We start from the raw sequence: 22,582 nt of genomic DNA on the forward strand, positions 1-22,582 counted from the left end.
CAGACACGGATCTGGTTGATTGACCTTGCTGGTCCTCAAAATTGGATGAGTCCATGGCTCTTTTATATGGATCCGTTGGTTGATCTTGCTGATCTTCAACGGAGATTCCATTTTGTTATGTGAATATATTGCCGGTTACTATGAGCTATGAACGGATTCAACCAAAGATTTTGACGACTATGATCAGTGACACAATGGTTTCATTAAAGATTATTTTTAGAAGATGCTGATTTTGTGAAAAAGGTAAGTGGTGTGACTAGTTGTAAGTATGCATGAATTTTCGGCTAGGGGACCTGGGAATTCTTTTCCCTGTTACCCGGGACAAAACCTAACCAAATTCCTAATTGGATCCCATCACTACAATGGTTGTGGGCGGTTGGCTAACCCATGGGACTGAGGCTAGACTGATGGATCCCTAAAATGAGACTAATTTCTATTTGTACGATAGATGAAGTAAATCCCGGATAAAAATTGTTCTATGAAAAAGAATCAACGGTTGTGCCTCTCAATGAGGAAAAAAAGCATTGGTCTCTATGATCCAAGTGCAATCTTTCCCTTGATCTGACTATGGGACTTACGGTGCAGTCAGATCAGTTCAGTTAGTTAAGGCTTTTGACTACTTAGAGAAAAGTTATCCTGGAGGAATCGCCCATGCTTTCCGGGCAAGGAAAGTTTTTTCGAGTTCGATTTTGGAAGAACCGGTGGATTAGTCTCTTATCTGGATATCCGTGGGCGAGGCTCCGAGTATGGGACCCTGCCCCACGCAAGAAGTGCTACTTCTGTTGCTAGCACCCCAGAATTCTGAGCAGTGGGGTCAGGGATCTTACAGCTGGTATGAGAGCAATTTGGCTAAAGTGGATCAACCGAGAAGCCAAGAATGTCATAAATTTATGAAGTAGCAGTAAAAGGTTGGAATTGTTTGATGAAACTCATACAAATTGATATTCAGAATGAAATTCCTAATTTGATAATTGGGTCTTTAGATGGAAAGACTGCAAATGTACGGAATCCTTGACTTGCTTGAGGCCTAGACATGATGGTATTTACCTTATAATTCCAAAGACCGTAAGTACCCGTATATACCGAGTGTATAACTACAGCTCTTTACTAGTATATATGAGTAAATCTAAGATCTTGAAATTATAGGCTAAAATGCTATCCATATGATGAATTCGAATGTGGTTATATGATTTTAAAATACTGGTTGTTGAGAACTGATGAGTTGAATTGTATTTTAATTGAAAAATAATGATTCTTGAATTTTTGGTTGAAAAGCGATAAACTGAGCAAAACCACAATGAGGATGAATGGGATGAGTTTCTGTGTTGATGTTTGTAACTGGAATGATGATAATGACTTCAGCAAATCACTATGAGATTAGTGGATTATGCTGACAGATTACTACTATTAACTCTTAACCCAGTGGATCAAGTTAAGGGATGACAAATTAAAAATTTATAAAATTGAAATCCTCCCATGGAGGACTGTTCAGATGGAAATTTTGGTCTAGTAGACCATTATTGTGTTAAAGATATGAATGATATGTTATGAATGAATTATTATCTGATAATGCGAGTATCTTTATCCCACAATTCTGTGGGGAGCCGACCTATCTAAAGAACCCCAAAATCAGATGAATCAAAAATCGGACTTGAATCATAAATAAAGGAAACTTAACAAGATTTTTCGTATTGATAGGAACATGGATCGAGGTCGTCGTGGTAGAAATGATAACCCCCAACTCGATGAGGAAGAGCTCGACCTGGATGTTTGTAAAACTCTTCATAGCTTGCAGCCTGGACCTTTCAAGGGTGAAGGGGAAAACTTGGGAGAGGCCGTGGAAGTGGATCGAAGCAATGGAAGAATACTTTGATGTCACCGGGTACAATGAGAAGAGCAAAATAGCTCTTGCAAGGTTGAAGATTGTAGAAACAGCCAGAGTGGCATGGAGAAACCACTGCGAGACAAACCGTCTGGATCGGAATACCTAGACATAGAATTATCTCAAAATTTACCTAAGGACAAGGTTCTGTCCTTCCGACTTTTTGGAAAAAAAGATGAACGAATTCTTAGAGCTAACCCAAGGGAGCAGAACTATTGAAGTATATCACCAAGCGTTCGCTCTTCTCCTCAAATATTTGCCACCGCTAAATTAAGAACAACTAATGGCCAGGTTCATTCGGGGACTGAACGAACCTTTGAATATTTTGGTGAAGAATGCCAAGCCAGTTTCCATGGCCGAAGCAATGCAGATGGCAAAGGATTTCTCTAAGGCCTTTGATGTTGTGAAGATCCCACCAAAGCCAACACCATCACCTTTCAGAAGATTATTAGTTTTAGAAGGTGATTCCAACCTTCCACCGCCTAAGAGATATCAAGGTCAATCCCACGATAGGGGAAGTTCCAGAATGGAAGAAATGTCCTTTTCTTGAAACTCAATCCCCTGGAATTTAACTTCAGAAGTTTCACCCTTGAACAAGGGAGTGAAATGCTATAACTGTCAAGGGTTTGGACATCGTAGTATGGATTGCCCAACTCCTTTTGGATCAAGGTTTTCGGGGTAGGGAAATCAGGGATCAAGATTCCAGACTCCAGCTCCTTTCTTCCAGAGTAATCAGGTTTCTATCCGCCAAATTGAGGAAAATCCCAGAAGTAGATCCTCTAACCAACCTACAGTTTTAATGCAAAGTAATGTAAGACCTCTACCTCAGAATAGGGGAAGTAAGAGAGTTGTTCCCAAATCGGCCATTCACTTCCAAGGTACTAATGCTAAGAGTGATTGAAGAAGAAGAAGAAGATGAAAGAGACTCCACCTGCGAGATGAGGACATCTCGCGTTTTTTAAGTAGGGTAGGATGTAATATTCCTCCCCCAGTCCCTCAAGATGTCCAATCTCTCTCTCTGTAATCATTCCTCTTGTCAGAATATTAACAGATTGTTTCTACCTATTTTGGCTTAGAGAGAGAAAATATTCTAGAGAGAGATTATTCAATTTTTAGATATTTTTGAATGAAAAAATCTCTTCTTATTAAAATAAATCCCTCCAAAAGAGAAGTTCAAAAAGAAATTCAGAAGGTGCATTAGAAATAAATTATAATCTGTTCAAAAGGCCTTAGTCTAAGGGTCTAAATTTTTTAAAAATTTTAGATTAAGGTTCTGAGGGTCCAATTAGATTAATCCAAATGTAGGGAGGAGATAAATTGAAGAAATAAAGAAAATCTTTCCAAAAATGAGTAAATACTCACATAAGATGAAGAGTTGATTAAGGACAAGGTTATTAGTTAAAAAAGAAGAGATATTTAGAGAAAATGAAGCATTTTTGACACCTCAGTGTGGGAGAATTTTCCTCATGAAGGAGACATCTATTTCACATATGTGGTGAAGTTTTAAACTCTCAAATAATGAGATATTTCATCTCTCCTCTCTCCTATTTCAACTAGAACCAAAAAGTAAGCTAAACTAACCTAAAAATGATCAAAAAGTGACCAAACTGATTTAGAAAATTCTAGAATCAGTTTTCTTGGTTAGAGACTCACTTTTTCCTATAAATAGAAGCTTGTCTCTTTGTAAAAGCTTAATAGTGTTTTATACACTATTACTCTACTCCTCCCCAGAGCCAAAAACAATGAATTTATTGATAATTCATTAGGTTTTGACCATTTCCTCTTCAAAAGAATTGGTGGCCACTCTTGTTGCAAACAAGAGTAGATCCCTCAAACCATCAAGCCAAAGGAAAGCTCACAAAAATTCATGTAAGCTAGAAATCTTACTTTTTCTTTATTCCATTTAATGGTTTCAATAGGTGATATGCAGGATGGACAGTAACCTGTAAATGATGGTCATTGGGTACGGAGGTCCACAAGACCCTCTAGAGCCCCTCATGCAGTCCACGAAGCTACCATTCTCGAAATCACGGGAAAGGACATGGATAATATGAAAGACCTTTCATTAGAATTCATTTCTATGCATAGAAAGATGCATAAAGGAATTTAATTTTATTTCAAAAGAGTTATTCTCATTAATTTTGATTTTATGCATAGAAAGATGCATAAAAGAATTTTTTTTATTTCAAAAGGGTTATTCTCATTGATTTTGATTTTATGCATTAGAAATATGTATAAAAGAATTTATTTTTATTTCAAAAGGGTTATTCTCATTGATTTTGATTTTATGCATAGAAAGATGAATAAAGAAATTTATTTTTATTTCAAAAGAGTTATTCTCATTGATTTTGATTTTATGCATATAGAAAGATGTATAAGGGAATTTATTTTTATTTCGAAAGTGTTATTTTCCTTGAAATTGAATTTATGCATAAATAGATGTATAAAAGGATTTTTAGAAAAGTGTTATTCCCATTGAAGTTGATTTTTATAAATGGATGGATAGGTGTGATGTGAATCAGATAAATGTGAATGAATAAATGGTTAGATTTGTGAATGAATGAATGGATAGATTTGATGTGAATTCGATAAATGTGAATGAATAGATGGATGGATGTGATGTGATGAGATGTCATGTGAATCAGGATGTAAATGAATGATATGGAATGGATGTGGATGTATGTGAGAATGGATATGGATGTATGTGAAATGATAAATGTGGATGTATGTAAAGAATGGATGTGGATGTATGTGAAGAATAGATGTGGATGTATGTGAAGAATGGATGTGGATGTATGTATGTGAAAGGATGGATAGATTTGATGTGAATGAATGAATGGATAGATTTGATGTGAATCCGATAAATGTGAATGAATAGATGGATGGATGTGATGTGATGAGATATCATGTGAATCAGGATGTAAATGAATGATATGGGATGGATGTGGATGTATGTGAAGGAATAGATGTAGATGTGTGTGAAATGATAGATGTGGATGTATGTAAAGAATGGATGTGGATGTATGTGAAGAATAGATGTGGATGTATGTGAAGAATCGAAGTGGTTGTATGTGAAAGAATGGATGTGGATGTATGTATGTGAAAGGATGGATGTGGATGTATGTGAAAGGATAGATGTAGATGTGTATGTGATAAGTATGGATGTGAATGTATGTGAAAGGATAGATATGGGTAAGTATGTGATAAGTATGGATGTGGATGTATGTGGAAGAATATATGTGGATGTGAATGTGATGGATATAAACGAGAATAGAGGCAATGAGATGTTATGTAAATTGGATAGATATGAATGATAAAGGATATGAATGAATGATATGGGATGTGCATGAATGTATTAGCATGTGAATCACGATGTGAATGAATGATAAGGGATGTGAATGAATGTGATAACATGTGAATCGGGATGTGAATGAATGATAAGGGATGTGAATGAATGTGATGGCATGTGAATCGAGATTAGAATGAATGGTATGAGATGTGAATGGATGTGATAAGATGCGATGTAAACCGGATAGATGTTAATGAATGTGATGAGATAAGATGTATGGGTAAATGCGAGTGGATGAGATCTGATGAGGTCAATTGAGGAAACAAGTGTTAAGATGGAAAATGGATGGTATGGGATGCGAATGGATGTGATAAGATGCGATGTAAATTGGATAGATGTTAATGAATGTGATGAGATGAGAATGGGAATGCTTATGAAATGAATGTGGATTAAGTAATGTAGATTGATGTGGAAAGATTAGAGATTCATTATAGAATTTGTATTTATGACTTGTTTTTAAATGAATGTTTTATGTCAAGAATACTGGGGGGAGGCATTTTGACCGTCTTGTAAATGAGGTCGTAGAGACCTAGCTGATAAAGTTGCAACAGCTGACGGAGAGTCAACGGAGGACATCTCGCGTAGCAAGGTCGGCCAAGGTCTTGACCAGCTTCGGTTCGATTTAAATGGTGAGCTTCCGGTTACGGTGGATGAGGGACCAAGGAAGCGGCCTATGAGTGAAGCACTAGGTCACCTGCGAAGGATCCTAGAGGGTGCTGACCATATGGTGCTCGAGCTCAGGGTTGCCGACGATACCCACACGTGCGTCATGGAAGATATTGGAACAAGGAGTAAGATTTGTTTTTTGAATTCGAGCATGGATCTAGTTGATTGACCTTGTTGGTCCTCCTCAACCGGATGAGTCCATGGCTCTTTTATATGGATCCGCTGGTTGATCTTGCTGATCTTCAACAGAGATTCCATTTTGTTATGTGAATATATTGTCGGTTACTATGAGCTAGAAACTATTGAAAAGGCCCCTGAGTGGACAGGTGGTGAGCGTTTTGGTTGTTACCACAATGATGCCATAGGTACATCGATGAAGGAATGATTGGAAATAAGGATTCAACCATGGTTTCATTAAAAGATTATTTTTAGAAGATATTGATTCTGTGAAAAAGGCAATTTCATATTGGGTGTATAAGTGGTGTGACTAGTTGTAAGTTTGCATGAATTTTTGGCTAGGGAGCTTGGGAACTCTTTTCCTTGGTACCCAGGACAAAACCTAATCAAATTCCTAATTGGATCCCATCACTACAGTGGTTGTGGACAGTTGGCTAATCCATGGGACTGAGACTGGACTGATAGATCCCTAAAATGAGACTAATTTCTATTGATACGATAGATGAAGTAAATCTCGGATAAAAATTGTTCTATGGAAAAGAATCAACTGCTGTGCCTCTCAATGAGGAAAAAAGCATTGATCTCTATGATCTAAGTGCAATCTTCTCCTTGATCTGACTATGGGACTTACGAGTTTGGTCAGATGAGTTCAGTTAGTTAAGGCTTTTGATTACTTAGAGAAAAGTTATCTTGGAGGAATCGCCCGTGCTTTCCAAGCAAGGGAAGTTTTTCTGAGTTCGGTTTTGGAAGAACCGATGGATTAGTCTCTTGTCTGGATATCCATGGGCAAGGCCCCGAGTGTGGGACCTTGCCCTGCGTAAGAAATGCTACTTATGCTGCTAGCACCCCAGAATTCATTGCGCAGTGGGATCAGGGATCTTACAGGAGTTGCCATAAATACTTCATCACACCATTACGACCGCCTGTCCAAGTTGTAGCTTTGGATACTATTGTTTCATATCATGAATGTATGATTCTTTGGTGTATCTACCGTGACTCCTTGATATAAGATATAATGGCGGTAGCTCTTGTTAATCCTATAATTGGATTAACAGCATGAAAAAATAAATAATAGATCATTAGATTGTCCCAATTCCACTCTAGCACTAGCTCTAATTCTTGGCAGAGTGGTGCACGTGCGCCACATGATTTTGAATTGTCATTGGGTGTATTAAGAGACTAAGGTCATGTAAAAGGGTAGGAGAAGGGTGTGTGTGTGAATGGACTTATGGTCCACTAGCTCACCTATTTTAAAGGCAAAGCTAAAAGGCATTTGATAGAGTGCAAAAGCCAAGTTGTATTTCTAAGCAACTTAATAAGCAAGATCTCTTCTTGTATTTTGGGTCTCTCTCCTCTACATGTTTGAATCTAGCATGAGCACCACGTTTTCTCAACATGGTATCTAGAGCTTGGGTAGATTAGGTCTCATATTGTGTGGTGTAGGCTAGTTCTCCTTCTATCACTTTTTGTGGATCTGAACCCCTTGCCAATGGAGGAGCTCTAGCAGCTTTTGGAGGCCAAATCATGGCTTGCTCTCAACTAAAAAGATCAAGAGGACATCTGGGCGCTTCATTTCATACCGCTAATTATGCGGTTCTCCTTCAAATCGCTGCAGCATTGTCTGTTTAACTCGACGCAGTCCTTTCGTTGTCCTCCACAGTTCGTACATTCACCGTGTGTAGGCAATTGCAGGCTTAGAGGGCTTAGGGCTTTTGAAGCCCATGGTCTCAAGGTCTTACAGCTCAAGTCTCAGCCCTAATGATCCACCGACGTGTGTGCTAGAGCTAAAAGACTAGGTCTGGGTCTGTGCATTCCATGGCAGATTTTATAAAAGCTTCAAAATTTAGTGTTTTTTAAGCACTAAAGTGTTATTAAACACTACCTCTATGCATTAATATTCAAAGGCATCCTTTTTGAGGTTGAGGAACATAACTTCTTCAAGCCAAGAAGAAGTGGATCAAACAAATCCTGGTGTGTACGCCATTAAAGCCATTTGTAAGCTTCAAAATAGTGTTGTTTAACACTAATCTTCTTCTAAATCAGCACATTAATCATCAATACATTTTCTTCTTAAGTCTTTCTAAGTTTTTTGATCAGTGTTTTGAAGTGATGGGGCATTCACCATTGATTGGTTCATAAGCCTCGACATCAACAAGCTAATCAATGAAAGTGTCATTTGACACTAAAAAAGGTGCTCTTAAGCACTAATAGTGTTTCTTAAACACTAATGGTGATCATAATCACCAAAGAAAGTGTTCTTTGACACTAATGAAGCTCTCTCCATCAGAATTAGTGGTTGGGCACAAACCCTAAGTGTTAAACCATAAGCTTCATCAACTTAATCTCCTTTTTATGCAACATCCTTGGCTTGATTAAGGGTTGTTGTACTCTCATAAGCCATTCTCTTTCTACTTAAGCCAAAACATCATAAATTTTCTGGTTTTCTTCTTCATAAATCAGTCCATTACACTCTTGTAATCTTCCTTCAATACCCAATGTCAAAGGAAAACACCCAAATTAAGAAGTTCTCAGGAGAGGGCTTCCACACTTGGCAAGTTCTTGTCAAGTACAAGATGATGTCCAAAGGTTTTTGGCCATTCATCTCCGGCACTAAGGTTATTGATCGAGCTAAGGCTGAAGATATTGAAGATGATGAGAGGTCACAAGCCATCATCATGCTCCATCTTGATGAGGCTCTTATTCACCATGTGGACCAGCTTCCGACTGCAAAGGAAAAATGGGATGAGCTTGACAAGCTCTATGGAGCTCATGGTAAGAATTTCCAAGATCTCACTTAAAATTGAATTTTTTAGCTTGGAGCTCAAAGAGGGAGACGGCATTGGAGCCTTTATCTCTCACTTGAAGGGTCTTATGGCTCAACTTGTATCAGTGAATGCGAGAATGGATGAAGATGATGCAGTGGTGGCTATTTTGTTAAAAGCAGTCTCAAGAAGGTGTACCCCACATTAGTCACCACCCTAAATAACATACCTAATCCCACCCTTGAAGGAGTCATTCAATCTTGCCTTGATGAAGAAAAGAGGCCAAAGGGAGGAGCTGAATCTTCAAATGCATCAACTTCATTGAATATCGAACAAGCTTTGTCACATCAAGTGAGCAAAGTAAGGTGTACCCATTGCAAAAAGGTAGGTCATTTGGTAAATAATTGTTGGATCAGATATCCCAACAAAATGAAATGTAACAAGTGTAAATGTGTGTGTGAATGGACTTATGGTCCACTAGCTCACCTATTTAAAGGCAAAGCTAGAAGGTATTTGATAGAGTGCAAAAGCCAAGTTGTATTTCTAAGCAGCTTAATAAGCAAGATCTCTTCTTGTATTTTGGGTCTCTCTCCTCCACATGTTTGAATCTAGCATGAGCACCACGTTCTCTCAACAGGGTGAAGATTTGAATTTTTGAGTGAGGGACAACTAAGATTTTCTCATTAATGTCAAGTAGGTGGGAAGAGGCTAAAGTTAGAGGGTAACTCTAGATTAGTAGTTTTCAACCTGCACAAATGGGAGAATGAGTTACAAACAAGAGAAATTGACTTTTATAGTTCCAAGCCTTTTCGCACTAGGCCGCGCTCGGGAGTACGTGACTTGAGGCACCCAAAACATAGTTACAAGACTTTCTCTATGGTTTGGCCAACTGATTGAGATCCTCTTGTGTGTCCTTCGAAGCTCAATACTTGGGAGCATCTTTAGGGCGTTTTCCTCATCAAATGATGGGATTTACAATATAGTACAGGTTTCCATTACATAAGTGTGAGGACATAGTTATCATAGGAATGTGTTAACAATATGTGGTTAACAAAGGGAGTGGTACACTTGCACATGTGCACACACATCCATGCAGTTACACTATGCCCATTTTCACACACAATTAATGATAGATGTGACCTTAATCTAGGTGTAATTATGACCAAATATTGTCTCATTGTAATCATACTAATTAGGATTGTCCTCTTCTAGTCGGGGACCAATCAGGGTTAAAACATTGACATCCAACTTTGGAAAATTCACGATTCATGATTCATACATGAATCCAACCACAATCCACAATCCACAATCCACAATCCAATGAATAGCTTCAAATGTCATTTTGAGATCCCTCCTTTTTGATAGCTTGATATTAGTAGTGGGAGAGATAATGTCTTTACATGACCTATTATCTTTAATGTGTCAATGATATGGCTTTTATGAACTAGTTAAACATAAGCATGTGTCTGAGCAAAAGGATGGGGAATGGGTTTCTTTGATGTCTCTTATTATCTATCGGATGAGTTTTCTAGCACCCTAATTCCTTGAGATAATATATTTGTAAAGACGGTGCAGAGTGGAAGCATGAATATGTGTACAAAAAAGCTGTGTCTCGAACAATGCTATTTGGGTAGTGAACTAGCTCTTTGAAAGGTGTAAAGCTAGATTTCAAGAAATCCATTTTACTCTACGAAAAAGACCTCACAATTCTAACTTTTAGGTTTTATAATTCAAACCTTCATGATTCCCTTTTCCCACGTACTCTCTCTCTCCCACACACATACACACGACTAAATACTCTCTTTCTCTATCTATATGTTTGTCTGTCTGTCTCTATCTCTCCCCCTCCCACACACACACACACAGAGACGACTGAATACTCTCTTTCTCTGTCTAGATGAATACACAAAAGTGAAACATGGTGGAACTACAAGAGTTGAAAGAGGTTGAAACTTTGTAGGTCTGAACACACTGATCTCTCTATCTCTCTCTCTCTCTTTCTATGCAATGAAAAAGTGGGGATTTAACATAAGTTTATATGTTACAGGTTAATGCACTCCCATCCTAGGAACGTAAGTTCATTAGGGAATATAAAGCACACCGCAAAAGAAAACAAAGAGCTAGAAACAAAAGAAAAGTAAAGGAAGCAAGAAATTGGGGTCAGGTAGAGACTGTTGATGGAAAAAGAAGAGCATAAATTTCCAAAGAGATCATTTTCATCAGCGATAAATGGAATGGACATGGCCAATAAGAAAGACATATTCAATCAGCTAATCCTTCATCCTCATTAAAAGATTTGCAAGACACGACTCCAAGGCACCATAATGATGTTCAAACAACACTCATAGCAAATATTCGCAACATGCTCCAAAGTTTGAAGAAGCCATGGTCTAGGGATGAATTATTCCTTAAAAGGTCCTTGCCATGTTGATGCTCTTAAACTCAAAAGAATCAGAGGAGTCAGCTGGCCTCAAACTCATTGATATCTCTAAGCTACTATCTGTTGTTGTTAGAAGGAACTTTTATGTGGCAAAATCTTGGCTGGAACTTGAAAATGACAACTCCATGTTGGCTTTCTCCACATGTCATAGGAAACAACCAAGAAGTCGCATACCTAATGAGAATAGTGTGGTCACTTTTTGGACAACTGAGACTCATGTGTCCCCTAACAAAAAGAACATATGTTGAAAAATAATTGGTCGAAAGAACTACATTGAGCACCCAATTCATCTACTAAATGTATCATATGTATGCCTAGTAGTTGTTTAATAACTGTGCATATAATATTTACCTAATAGCTTTCTCATAGTTGTATATATGTGAAGCCTATCTAATAGGTAACTAGCTATGCTAGTTAATAGATAGACAGTAGCTACTTAATAGTTAGAGTGTGTAGCTAACTAAGACTTGATTATACATGCTCACCTAACATATACGTAATAGTTGTCTAATAGTTGTATATCTTTTAGATATACAACTATTAGATAACTATTACCTAACATATACGTAATAGTTGTCTAACAGTTGTATATATTTAGATATACACCTAACATATACGTAATAGTTGTCTAATAGTTGTGTATCTGAAGCCTATCTAATAGGTAGCTAGCTATGCTAGTTAATAGATAGACAGTAGCTACTTAACAGTTAGAGTGTGTAGCTAACTAAGACTTGATTAATACATGCTCACCTAACATATACGTAATAGTTGTCTAATAGTTCTTTATTAGATATCTAATAAAGAACTAGCTATTTTAACTAGTAGATATTTAGTAGATATGAATCTAATAGTAGCAACCTTAGTTCAATAATAGTTGTGCACTTAATTTATACCTGATAGCTATCCAATACCTGTATATATAGCTAGTAGCTATTTATTAGATTTTGTGTAACTAATTAATAGATGTGTCTCTAATAGTAGCTAGCAGCTTTATAGCAACCTTAGTTCAATAATAGTTGTGCACTTAATTTATACCTGATAGCTATCCAATACCTGTATATATAGCTAGTAGCTATTTATTAGATTTTGTGTAACTAATTAATAGATGTGTCTCTAATAGTAGCTAGCACATCCACTGCACCTACCAATCAGGCTTTGAATTGGGCATCCTCTTCCTCTTTACTTGGCATTTCTTCTGGCTGCATTACATCCTCATAACGTGCATCTGCTGCTACAACTTGTTCTTCTGCATGTATATCCTCTGATTTAGTCCTCTCCGGAGCTCTTTCTCTTCCTCATAGTCATAGTCTTCCTCTTGATTAGACATCTTGCTGAAATTTACAGCACGACTTTCCTCGAGACAACCACGAGCTCACCCCCTTGGGAACGTTGGTGATGTCCTGGTGGCGGTAGATTAACTGTCGCACTAACACGGCTGTAAATCAGTAAAGAAAGCAAACAAAGAGGGAGATAGAGTGCTCTTGTAAATAGTACACGAACACTGTTTGGTCCCAAAACTTGGTGCCCCTTCCAGTATTTCTTTAATTGCATTCAAAAAGAGTTCAGATGAATATAATAGCCATACAAAAGGGACCAAAAGGGGACTCCAAATATGACCAGAAACTGGGGATGAATGTGGTAACACCCTCTTAGCAAATACTAAACATACTCCCAGAAGCCAAAGATGAGGAGCGAAGGAAGCTTGAGAAATCAGCTTGGTGAATAAATCTGTTGCATTCTTTGCTGAAGTGCTCGCGTGCGTGTGTACGTGCATGCATGTGTGTGACTGCATGCATGCATGGGTGGGTTGGATTTTTTGTGCACATACAAATAGAGCTTATTGCTCGGCTCTATGGTTTATTTAACAGTTCACGCAGGCAATGTCATAGTTGCTATTACACCACAAAAACAACAAATTAATCTAAAATTATCCAAAAAGCATTCTTTTCAAAAACAAAGAAGAGAGATATTCTACACTAAATCTCACACAAATCACCATTAAATCCACATCTTTTTCATGGAGAACCATTAATCAAGATAATGGGCAATCGGTTATACGTAGATTAGAGGCAAAACGATGGAAAAAGCCAAGGGATGGTTTCCCGGCAGCAACGGCACCAAAAATGTTATGGCTCATCCTAACCCTCCTTGAAACACATCCAAAAAGAGATTGCCTGGTGAACCGCAACTGTCATGAGGATCTTTCCAATGGGGTTGAGCTCGTAACCCTTGAGGTCTCTAAGCTCTACAACTCCTTGAAAATCAATTCCATCGCGTCTCCCGCCAGCATTGTCACACCACGCGTTGCACTACAAATCCTCGTCCCTCCTCTCACCTCACTTCACTCACACACACTCACTAGCATACATTAGGGAGAGAGATTAGCAAGAGGATTCGCAAGAGCAAGACTCAATTGCACAATTAGAGAGTATCTTATATTATGAGAGAAATTCACTTATATACATGGCCATAAGTGTTCACACTCACTTAACTGTGTGGCCGACTGGGCACTTTAAGCTCATACAAGGCTTAATGCTATTACAATGACTACTCTCATAATATATTCATGAAGTACATCACTTAGGACTTCATCCTATCTTGCTACCACATGCTCTTGAAGTTTGAGTTATAAGATTTCTCCCCCAGTCCCTCAAGATGTCCAATCTCTCTTCCTGTAATCATTCCCCTTGTCAGAATATTAACAGATTGTTTCTACCTATTTTGGCTTAGAGAGAGAAAATATTCTAGAGAGAGGTTATTCAATTTTTAGATACTTTTGGATGGAAAAATATCTCTTCTTATTAAAATAAATTCCCTCGAAAGAGAAGTTCAAAAAGAAATTCAGAAGGTGCATTAGAAATAAATTATAATCTGTTCAAAAGGCCTTAGCCTAAGGGTCCAGATTTTTTGAAAATTTTAGATTAAGGTTCTGAGGGGCCAATTAGAATAATCCAAATGTAGGGAGAAGATAAATTGAAGAAATAAAGAAAATTTCCTAGAAAATGAGTAAATACTCACATAAGATGAAGAGTTGACTAAGGACAAGATTATTAGTTTAAAAAAGAAGAGATATTTAGAGGAAATGATGCATTTTTGACACCTCAGTGTGAGGGAATTCTCCTCATGAAGGAGGCGCCTATTTCACATGTGTGGTGGAGTTTTAAACTCTCAAATAATGAGATATTTCATCTCTTCTCACTCGTGTTTCAACTAGAACCAAAAAGTAAGCTAAACTGGCGTAAAAATGATCAAAAAGTGACCAAACTAATCTTAAAAATTCTAGAATCAGTTTTCTTGGTTAGAGGCTCACTTTTTTCTATAAATAGAAGCCTCCCCCTTTGTAAAAGCTTAATAGTGTTTTATGCACTATTACTCTACTCCTCTCCAGAGCCAAAAACAGTGAATTTATTGATAATTCATTAGGTTTTGACCATTTCCTCTTCAAAAGAATTGGTGGCCACTCTTGTTGCAAACAAGAGTAGATCCCTCAAACCATCAAGCCAAAGGAAAGCTCACAAAAATTCATGTAGGTTAGAAATCCTACTTTTTCTTTATTCCATTTAATGGTTTTCTAATTTTTGTTTTCTTTAAAATAAAAAATGATGTTATGTCTTGTTGAAAAGGCTTTCCTCCTCTCTTCATTCTTGAATTCAGCCTTTCTTTATCCTAGATATATTATCAAATTGTTAGAATTAAACTTTTCATATTGTTTCTCTTTAAAAAGTGAAATTTGATTAGTTTAGAATGCTTTAAACCATTTGGGATAATTTCTAAGTAACTTGAGAATGAAAAAATTTGAAAAATGGTCAGCCATACAAAGGAGGTTATGGTAAAATTTTCTTAAATTTTGTAAAATAAGTTTTATTTTTTATTATTCAAAAAGAGTAATCCCTACAGTTTGTGTATTCTAAAAGTATTATTTTCATTCTAGGCATAGAAAAATGCATATTAGAAATATTTTTATTATAAAAGTGTTATTTCCATTATAATTAATTTCTATGCATAGAAAGATGCATATTGGATATTTTTTTATTATTATAAAAGTGTGATTTTCAATAGAATTAATTTCTATGCATAGAAAGATGCATAAAGGAATTTAATTTTATTTCAAAAGAGTTATTCTCATTGATTTTGATTTTATGCATAGAAAGATGCATAAAGGAATTTATTTTTATTTCAAAAGGGTTATTCTCATTGATTTTGAATTTATCCATAGATATATGCTGTATTAAAGAATTTATTTTTATTTCAAAAGGGTTATTCTCATTGATTTTAATTTTATGCATAGAAAGATGAATAAAGGAATTTATTTTTATTTCAAAAAGGTTATTCTTATTGATTTTGATTTTATGCATAGAAAGATGCATAAAGGATTTTTTTTAATTTCAAAAGGGTTATTCTCATTGATTTTGATTTTATGCATAGAAAGATGCATAAAAGAATTTATTTTTATTTCGAAAGTGTTATTTTTCTTAAAATTGAATTTATGCATAAATAGATGTATAAAAGGATTTTTATAAAAGTGTTATTCCTACAGAAGTTGATTTTTATAAAAGAATGATTGGATGGATAGGTGTGATGTGAATCAAATAAATGTGAATGAATGGATGGATAGATGTGATGTGAATCAAATAAATGTGAATGAATGGATGGATGGATGTGATGTGAATAGATGTGATAAGCTGTCATGTGAATCAGGATATAAATGAATGATATGGGATGGATGTGGATATATATGAAAGAATGGATGTGGATATGTGTGAAAGGATAGATGTGGATGTATGTGAAGAATAAATGTGGATGTATGTGAAGAATGGATATGGATGTATGTGAAGAATGGATGTGGATGTATGTATGTGAAAGGATGGATGTAGATGTGTATGTGATAAGTATGGATGTGAATGTATGTGAAATGATAGATGTGGATGTGTATGTGAAAGGATGGATGTGGATGTGTATGTGATAAGTATGGATGTGAATGTATGTGAAAGGATAGATGTGGATGTGTATGTGATAAGTATGGATGTGGATGTATATGGAAGAATATATGTGGATGTGAATGTGATGGATATGAACGAGAATAGAGGCGATGAGATCTGATGTAGATTGGATAGATATGAATGATAAAAGATGTGAATGAATGATATGGGATGTGAATGAATGTGATAACCTGTGAATCGGGGTGTGAATGAATGATAAGGGATGTGAATGAATGTGATAACTTGTGAATCGGGGTGTGAATGAATGATAAGGGATGTGAATGGATGTGATGGTATGTGAATCGGGATGAGAATGAATGGTATGGGATGTGAATGGATGTGATAAGATACGATGTAAGCTAGATAGATGTTAATGAATGTGATGAGATGCGATGTAAGCTGGATAGATGTTAATGAATGTGATGAGATGAGATGTAAGTTGGATAGATGTTAATGAATGTGATGAGATGAGATGTATGGGTAAATGCGAGTGGATGAGATTTGATGAAGTTAATTGAGGAAAGAAGTATTAAGATCGAGAATGATGTGATGAGAATGGGAATGCTTATGAAATGAATGTGGATTGAGTAATGTAGATTGATGTGGAAAGACGAGAGATTCGTTATAGAAATTGTATTTATGACCTGTTTTTAAATGATTGTTTTATGTCAAGAATGCTGGGGAAGCATTTTGATCGTCTTGTGAATGAGGTCGTAGAGACCTAGCTGATAAAGTTGCAACAACTAACCGAGAGTCAACGAAGGACGTGACCCGAGGTCTTGACTAGCCTCGGTTCGATTTAAATGGTGAGCTTCTAGTACGGTGGATGATGTTAAAATTACAGCAATGTGATGAGCTATGATGCTAGAATCAACATCATTAACAAAGTGATTAGATGATAATTAAGATATGATTAGTGAGTAATTAACTAATAGCTTAATGTAGGCATGGATAATCAAAAACCAGCAAGTTCTCATTAGGCCAATGCCTCAATTATAGAGTTTACATCCAAGCATCTAATCTCACTAATTTCTCTTTATAGAAATTGTATTTATGACCTGTTTTTAAATGATTGTTTTATGTCAAAAATGCTGGGGAAGCATTTTGATCGTCTTGTGAATGAGGTCGTAGAGACCTAGCTGATAAAGTTGCAACAACTAACCGAGAGTCAACGAAGGACGTGACCCGTCGAGGTCTTGACTAGCCTCGGTTCGATTTAAATGGTGAGCTTCTAGTACGGTGGATGATGTTAAAATTACAGCAATGTGATGAGCTATGATGCTAGAATCAACATCATTAACAAAGTGATTAGATGATAATTAAGACGTGATTAGTGAGTAATTAACTAATAGCTTAATGTAGGCATGGATAATCAAAAACCAGCAAGTTCTCATTAGGCCAATGCCTCAATTATAGAGTTTACATCCAAGCATCTAATCTCACTAATTTCTCTTTGATTCACTCCACCTCTTTTGCTTGATTCTCTCCACCTTTGTCAGAATATCTCCATACCTCCTAAATCTCCTTATGCTACTCTTTATTCTCTCCTAATAGATTCTTCTCACCTTTTCACAGGTTCTCACATTTACACATTCTCTTTTACAGCCTGTAGCCAAGGGCTTGTTCTCGCACACACCCTATTCACTTGTATATTTCAACACCTCCCCTCAAGTGAATACTCCTAGTATACCTGGATCCTATACCAAGTTTCTCTCTTACTTGATAGTCTGCGACCACTGCCTCAAGTCCCTAAACTCATAGTTCTTGACACTCTCTCTCTATGTGTCTAAGACTACTACAAGTGTCCGTGACCTTGACTAAAGTGCTCACATATACATCTACCACATGGCCTACATCATCGGTGGTTTTACTCTGTTGGGGCAGGTTACATTGGGTTGTGGGGTTTCTCTCTCTCTCTCTCTCTCTCTCTCTCTCTCTCTCTCTCTCTCTTAGAAAAGATGATCCGACTCCTCTTCCTTAGGAGCCTCCATGAAGTTTGCCGATGTCGTTCCTTCTTCATTGGGTTTGTTGTAGCAGTCTCTTGCCATATGTCCTAGCTTTCCACAGTTGTAGTAAGTAAAGGTCCTTCCTCCTACTCTGCCTCTTCCTCGTCCTCGTCCTCGAGAGAATCCTCCTCGGGTGAAGAATTCTTTTTCTTCTCCTGTTGTTGAGTCGAGCCATTTCTTCTCTTTGCCTCTGCTCTCTTGCTCTAGTAGAGCTCCTTCTATCTCGTGTAGCTTCAATTCAGGTACATTCTTTAGTGTTGCTACAATATTTTCATATTCACCTTTGTCCACACTCTTTAGAAGCACTGCTAGTGCCTCATCATCTTATACCTTTTTGCCAATAGCTGGTCAGTTGTTGCTTAATGCTTTTATTTCTGTTCAAGTGTGTGATTAAAGGTTCACTTTTCTTCATATCTAATTTGTAGAATTGCATTAACAGATTTATCTTTAAATTTTTAGCTTGTGTGCCAAATAATTTATTGAGTTCATTCCATGCATCTTTTGCCCATTGTATCCCTGTGATGTGATGAATGATTTCATCATTTAAACTGAGTGCAATAAGTCCCAATGCTTTTTCATTCCTGCTCTTCCACTCATTTTTCCCTCTCACCTCTGGGCATTCATCTCTTCCCTCAACTAGCCCCCACCACAGATTTTTCCTTATGAGAAGATAAATGGTTTTTGTCTACCATGTGTAAAACTGCTCTCCATTAAATTTGGCTATTGCTTGTGCTGTACTCATGATAATGTGAAGGGGGTCTTACCTCTTGATCCAATTTCAAGATTCAAGGGCAGTGTCTACCCTTTTACAACTCAATCTGGTGTTTAGGAGATGATTACAACAACAGATTTATCAGTGTCTACCCTTTTACAACTCAATCTGGTGTTTAGGAGATGTTTTATCAGCATAAAATCGCTAGAAATTACATTAAATCAAGGGTAACCAATTTGTACGGAATGGTTGGAGTATCAAACCATCTTCGAATTGCAATCTGAAGTTATAGGAATCTGTATCAGATACATAATGGTTAATTTGAACCCTCAATTACATCAAAATATAGAGATTAGCATTGATTAATCATTGATTAGCAAACTAATCCTCTATTCTGTGTGCAAAAAACAGAGTATACGGGGAGCCCAAATCTGAGACCTTAGAGTTCAAATGAGCTCAAAACCTTTCAAGGCCATTAATAGCAATTAGTCTAGTAGAGGATTAAGCCAAGAAACATAAGATTTGACCAAACATTGAATGCTTAATCTCTGTTTTACCAAGTTCACCTCTATAGATTTGATGAAGAGTTTGTAGACTTGATCAAATCGAATTTTGACTTCACCAGCTTGTAGAGCATGCTTGCAAACCCCCAAGGCTAACAGAAATTAGACCCATTTGATCTAGAGCAGCAGAGATATCAAATTCTCCTCAAAAAAATGGCGCCTCCTAATTCATGATTTTCAGTAGCTTGCGTTGGCGGTTTGCAAGTCTGTCTTGATGGCTGAAGCACCACTAAGTTAGCTATGTTGGGCTAATTTGATGTATGTAAGAAGATAGAGCTCCTCCACCAACTGGGGGTACAGAGGGTTAGTTGAAACTGGGGGTACAGAGGATTAGTTGAAAAAGAGGAAAAAATATTAATTTTCTACTAATCTTAATTAGCCAAGTGATTAGCAAGATAATGGGCTCACAAATTGATAGATTCTAGGCTTGGCTCTGATACCATGTTAAAATTACAATAATGTGATGAGCTATGGTGGATCAAATGCTAGAATCAACATCATTAATAAAGTGATTAGATGATAATTAAGATATGATTAGTGAGTAATTAACTAATTGCTTAATGTAGGCATGGATAATAAAAAACCAGCAAGTTCTCATTAGGCCAATGTCTCAATTTATAGAGTTTACATCCAAGCATCTAATCCCATTGATTTTTCCTTAATTCACTCCACCTCTTTTGCTTAATTCTCTCCACCTCTCCCAGAATATCTCACACCTCCTAAATCTCCTCATGCTATCCTTTATTCTCTCCGAGTAGATTCTTCTCATCTTTTCATAGGTTCTCTCGCATTTACACATTCTCATTTACAGCCTCTAGCCAAGGGCTTATTCCCGCACACACTCTATTCACTTGTATATTTCAACAGATGAGGGACCAAGGAAGCGGCCTATGAGTGAAGTGCTAGGTCACCTGCAAAGGATCCTAGAGGGTGCTGACCATACGGTGCTCGGGCTTTGGGTCGCCATGACGATATCCACATGTGCATCATGGAAGATATTGGAACAAGGAGTAAGAGTTGTTTTTTGAATTTAGACACGGATCTGGTTGATTGACCTTGCTGGTCCTCAAAATTGGATGAGTCCATGGCTCTTTTATATGGATCCGTTGGTTGATCTTGCTGATCTTCAACGGAGATTCCATTTTGTTATGTGAATATATTACCGGTTACTATGAGCTATGAACGGATTCAACCAAAGATTTTGACGACTATGATCAGTGACACAATGGTTTCATTAAAGATTATTTTTAGAAGATGCTGATTTTGTGAAAAAGGTAATTTCATATTGGATGTATAAGTGGTGTGACTAGTTGTAAGTATGCATGAATTTTCGGCTAGGGAACCTGGGAATTCTTTTCCCTGGTACCCGGGACAAAACCTAACCAAATTCCTAATTGGATCCCATCACTACAATGGTTGTGGGCGGTTGGCTAACCCATGGGACTGAGGCTAGACTGATGGATCCCTAAAATGAGACTAATTTCTATTTGTACGATAGATGAAGTAAATCCCGGATAAAAATTGTTCTATGAAAAAGAATCAACGGTTGTGCCTCTCAATGAGGAAAAAAAGCATTGGTCTCTATGATCCAGGTGCAATCTTTCCCTTGATCTGACTATGGGACTTACGGTGCAGTCAGATCAGTTCAGTTAGTTAAGGCTTTTGACTACTTAGAGAAAAGTTATCCTGGAGGAATCGCCCATGCTTTCCGGGCAAGGAAAGTTTTTTCGAGTTCGATTTTGGAAGAACCGGTGGATTAGTCTCTTATCTGGATATCCGTGGCCGAGGCTCCGAGTATGGGACCCTGCCCCATGCAAGAAGTGCTACTTCTGTTGCTAGCACCCCAGAATTCTGAGCAGTGGGGTCAGGGATCTTACAGCTGGTATGAGAGCAATTTGGCTAAAGTGGATCAACCGAGAAGCCAAGAATGTCATAAATTTATGAAGTAGCAGTAAAAGGTTGGAATTGTTTGATGAAACTCATACAAATTGATATTCAGAATGAAATTCCTAATTTGATAATTGGGTCTTTAGATGGAAAGACTGCAAATGTACGGAATCCCTGACTTGCTTGAGGCCTAGACATGATGGTATTTACCTTATAATTCCAAAGACCGTAAGTACCCGTATATACCGAGTGTATAACTACAGCTCTTTACTAGTATATATGAGTAAATCTAAGATCTTGAAATTATAGGCTAAAATGCTATCCATATGATGAATTCGAATGTGGTTATATGATTTTAAAATACTGGTTGTTGAGAACTGATGAGTTGAATTGGATTTTGATTGAAAAATAATGATTCCTGAATTTTTGGTTGAAAAGCGATAAACTGAGCAAAACCACAATGAGGATGAATGGGATGAGTTTCTGTGTTGATGTTTGTAACTGGAATGATGATAATGACTTCAGCAAATCACTATGAGATTAGTGGATTATGCTGACAGATTACTACTATTAACTCTTAACCCAGTGGATCAAGTTAAGGGATGACAAATTAAAAATCTATAAAATTGAAATCCTCCCATGGAGGACTGTTCAGATGGAAATTTTGGTCTAGTAGACCATTATTGTGTTAAAGATATGAATGATATGTTATGAATGAATTGTTATCTGATAATGCGAGTATCTTTATCCCACAATTCTGTGGGGAGCCGACCTATCTAAAGAACCCCAAAATCAGATGAATCAAAAATCGGACTTGAATCATAAATAAAGGAAACTTAACAAGATTTTTCGTATTGATAGGAACATGGATCGAGGTCGTCGTGGTAGAAATGATAACCCCCAACTCGATGAGGAAGAGCTCGACCTGGATGTTTGTAAAACTCTTCATAGCTTGCAGCCTGGACCTTTCAAGGGTGAAGGGGAAAACTTGGGAGAGGCCGTGGAAGTGGATCGAAGCAATGGAAGAATACTTTGATGTCACCGGGTACAATGAGAAGAGCAAAATAGCTCTTGCAAGGTTGAAGATTGTAGAAACAGCCAGAGTGGCATGGAGAAACCACTGCGAGACAAACCGTCTGGATCGGAATACCTAGACATA

The 22,582-nt window shown here is 37.2% G+C and overlaps 1 pseudogene; it reads left to right on the forward strand.

Annotated features, from left to right (window-relative positions):
- The first annotated feature begins 11,070 nt into the window (after positions 1–11,070).
- LOC147639778 (uncharacterized) lies at positions 11,071–11,605 on the forward strand (annotated as a pseudogene).
- The last annotated feature ends 10,977 nt before the right edge of the window (positions 11,606–22,582 follow it).

The sequence above is a fragment of the Cibotium barometz genome, chromosome 3 (assembly GCF_041138505.1).
Source record: "Cibotium barometz isolate CiBa-2024 chromosome 3, ASM4113850v1, whole genome shotgun sequence".
Taxonomy (NCBI): Eukaryota; Viridiplantae; Streptophyta; class Polypodiopsida; order Cyatheales; family Cibotiaceae; genus Cibotium; species Cibotium barometz.